This window comes from Homarus americanus, unplaced genomic scaffold (assembly GCF_018991925.1).
Source record: "Homarus americanus isolate GMGI-L3 unplaced genomic scaffold, GMGI_Hamer_2.0 scaffold32583, whole genome shotgun sequence".
Lineage (NCBI taxonomy): Eukaryota > Metazoa > Arthropoda > Malacostraca > Decapoda > Nephropidae > Homarus > Homarus americanus.
The window spans coordinates 19,852,926-19,857,277 of NW_024713129.1; positions in this window are offsets into that span (position 1 = coordinate 19,852,926).

The following is a 4,352-nucleotide window of genomic DNA, read 5'->3' on the forward strand; positions in this document are numbered from 1 at the left end:
AAAATAATGCCTCAAGCAATTCAGTTCTTCTTTATTGCAACATCGTCCTCCCATTTTCTCTCATACGAAACAATTTATTTTCTGTTATACAAAACTATCCATTTTCTGTTATGCAAAACTATCCATTTTCTCTCATACAAAACTATCCATTTTCTCTCATACAAAACTATCCATTTTCTGTTATACAAAACTATCCATTTTCTCTCATACAAAACTATCCATTTTCTGTTATACAAAACTATCCATTTTCTGTTGTATTATCCATTTTCTCTCATTCATAACTACCCAATTTCTACTACTAAATCCCACTCAATTTCTCATATTCTACCATTCAATCATTTTCCAACCCTGTAAAACAACCCCGTAGATTTTCTGGGTCAAAAAAGCTTTGTGTGTTACGGGAAGAAGGTGACGGTGACGGTGTCGGGTGGCGGTGACGGCGGTGGAGACGTTGGCGGCTGTTTTCTTCATTTGTATGGTAAGCAAAAGATAACACAAGAACACTGGCAAATGATCGTAGCGCTGGTGGGTGATATAAACTAATGGAGGGGAAGGTGGTGTGTAGTTGATCCAGCGTTGATGTGTTAATGTATCTTAGGTCATTACTATGGTGTTCAGGTTAGGTTAGGTTGGGTTAGGTTAGGTTAGGTTAGGTTAGGTTGGGTTAGGTTAGGTCTATAATTCTAGATTTTTCTATTAGATGATTATTTAAATTGAAGAGTATTTTTTTCCTTCATATGGTAAATGTTCCAAGTGGTGGTGGATGAAGTGGTTGGTAGTGGTAGTGATGGTAGTTGATGTGGGTGATGGTGGTGGTAGTTAATGTGGGTGATGACGGTGGCAGTGGTGGTAGTTGATGTCGGTTATGGTGGTGGTAGTTGATGTGGGTGATGGTGGTGGTGGTAGTTGATTGATGGTGGTGGTGTGTTGATGGTGGTGGTGGATGTGGGTGATGGTGGTGGTGGTAGTTGATGGGTGATGGTGGTGGGTTGTGATGGTGGTGGTGGTAGTTGATGTGGGTGATGGTGGTGGTGGGTTAGTTGAGGGCTGGTGGGTTTGGTGTAGTGATGTGGGTTATGTGGGTGAGGTGGGTGTGTGGGTGGTGGTGGGTGGGTGGTGGTGGGTGGTGGCAGGTGGGTTGGTGTGGTGGTGGTTGATGTATGTGTTGGGTGGTGGGTGATGTGGTGGGTGATGTGGAGTGGTGGTGTGATTTGTGGATGGTGGTGGTGCTGTGGGTGATGGTGGTGGGTGTGGTGGCTTGTGGTGGTGGTAGTGGTGAGTGGTGATGTTGTGATGGTCGTGGGTGGTGGGATGTGTGGGGTGATGGTGTGGTGATGTGTGTGGTTGATGTGGTGGGTGATGTGTGATGTGGTGGTGGTGCGGTGGTGATGGTGGGTTGATTGGGTTGATGTGGGTGATGGTGGTGGTTGTTGGTGTGGGGTGAATGGTGGTAGTTGATGTGGGTGATGGTGGTGAAGTTGATGTGGGTGATGGTGGTGGTGGTAGTTGAAGTGGGTGATGGTGGTAGTAGTTGATGTGATGGTGGTGATGGTAGTGGTGGTAGTTGATGTGGGTGATGGTGGTGGTAGCTGATGTGGGTGATGGTGTAGTTGATGATGGTGGTGGTGGTGGTAGTTGAAGTGGGTGATGGTGGTAGTAGTTGATGGATGGTGGTGATGGTAGTGGTAGTTGATGTGGGTGATGGTGGTGGTAGCTGATGTGGGTGATGGTGCTAGTAGTTGATGTGGATGGTGGTGGTGGTGGTAGTTGATGTGGGTGATGGTGGTAGTTGAAGTGGGTGATGGTGGTGGTGGTAGTTGATGTGGGTGATGGCGGTGATGGTAGTTGATGTGGGTGATGGCGGTGGTGGTAGTTGATGTGGGTGATGGTGGTGGTGGTAGTTAAGAACATAGAACATAAGAAAATAAAGAGTCTACAATAGGACGGTTGGCCTGTGCATGGCAGCTCCTGTCGAGAGTTACTACCACTCTCTTATCATCCATGAATCTATCTAGCCTCCTTTTAAAACTTTCCAGCGTTCCAGCACTTACTATAAAGTTGCTAAGCTTGTTCCACTCGTCCGCCACCCTATTTGTGAACCAGTTCCTTCCTATCTCCCTCCTAAACCTAAACTTATCCAACTTAAATCCGTTGCTACGAGTCCTATCCTGCTCGGATATTATAAGAACTTTATCTATATCTCCTTTATTGATTCCTTTCACCCACTTAAATACTTGTATCATATCTCCCTGCACTCTTCGTCTTTCTAGGGAATGCAAGTTTAGTTTCTTTAACCTATCTTGATATCGAAGGTTTCTAAGTCCCGGAATCATTTTCGTCATTCTTCGCTGCACAGATTTCAGGGAATTGATATCCATTCTATAATAAGGGCACCAGAACTGAACCGCATAATCGAGGTGCGGCCTGACTGGCGCAAGATATAGTTGCAATAAGACCTCTGCACTCTTATTACTTACACTTCTAGATATAAAACCTAATACTCTGTTTGCCTTATTTCGAACATTAACGCACTGTTTTCTAGGCCGTAGTTGATGTGGGTGATGGCGGTGGTGGTAGTTGATGGGGGTGATGGTGGTGGTGGTAGTGGGTGATGGTGGTTTATTTTTGGTTATCAGATTTTACTGGAAGGTCTCTCTCTCTCTGCCTGCCTGTCTATCTATCTATCTATCTATCTATGCTCATTTTCTGTTTTACATTGCATGGTTCCTTGGTATTTCACGGGTTAGTTGTTGCCTCATCAACCAAAAGAAATGTGGTGCCGGTCAACATTTTTGGAAATAAAAAGTCTAATTGATTTAATCTGCATCTCTTTTGTCTTTCTAGAAAAAAGAAAAACCACATTTAAAGTTATTAAAATTATTCCGTAAATGTCGACATACACCGGTCTCCATGGTAACGATACACACAACAACAATGGCCGGCTCAGCCCTGCCATCTCTAAGCACAGCAGCTGTCCGTAGTCAGGTCATAGGGTAAGATGACCCAACCTTCTCACCTGGTTACAAATCTTCTTAATCATGAAATTATAAAGTTTGTATATACCATTACTCAAATTCATGTTGACAGATTCGGTATGTTTAATGAGACTGGATCCTATAATGTTCCTACTGACAATTGAATTACAAGGTAATAAATTATATTGAGGAGGCATTACCCCAGTCAATGCAATGCTTATTATCTCTCATATGAATGAACAGAACATTTGATTTCTGGCCTGTCCTAACACTATATTTATGCTGTTTAAGTCTGGTTATAAGATCTTTACCCGTCTGGCCTAAGTTGAACTCTATTCGAAATCACCTGGAGAAGCACCGATTGGTCAATAATTCCCAGCATGGCTTCACAAGCGGACGTTCTTGTCTAACTAATCTATTAACATTCTTTTCATCAGTTTTCGAATCGGTGGACGAGGGGCACAATTATGATGTGGTATATCTCGACTTTAGCAAAGCCTTCGACAGAGTCCCCCACGAAAGACTAATTAGAAAGGTAGAAGCACATGGCATCAAAGGTAACATCCTTAAATGGATTAGGGCGTGGTTACAGGACAGGAAACAGCGAGTGAGCATTAACGGCACTAAGTCCCATTGGAGCAACGTCACAAGTGGAGTTCCCCAAGGCTCAGTACTTGGACCATTATTATTTATTATATACATAAACGACATAGATATCGGCATAGACAGCAACATAAGTAAATTTGCTGATGACACTGAAATAGGACGTGTTATTAAATCTGACGAGGACTCCGCAAAACTACAGGAAGATCTAAACAAATTTTTCGAATGGTCTGAAAAATGGCAGATGAAATTCAACGTGGACAAATGTAAAGTACTCAGTATAGGAGATGTAAACAGGGAAACCAGATACCAGATGAACAACGATGCCATAGAGAAATCCGACTGTGAGAGAGATTTAGGAGTAACGATAAGTAGGAACCTTAATCCAAGTAAACAATGTGTTTTTGCTTGTAACAAGGCTAATAAAGTACTTGGGTTCATACAAAGGAGTGTTAGTTACCGGACTAGCGAGGTCATCCTAAAACTGTATCTTGCGCTTGTGAGACCACACCTGGATTACGCAGTTCAGTTCTGGTCACCGTACTACAGAATGGATATAGAATCATTGGAAAGAATTCAGAGGAGAATGACAAGACTAATCCCGGGCATTAGGAACCTTGAGTATAGAGACAGGTCAAAGCATCTTAATTTGCACTCCCTCGAGAGACTTAGAGTGAGGGGCGACCTGATAGGAGTGTATAAGTGGAAGTCAGAGCTAAACAAAGGGGACATTACAAAGGTACTCAAACTATCCAACCAGGGGCGAACTCGTAA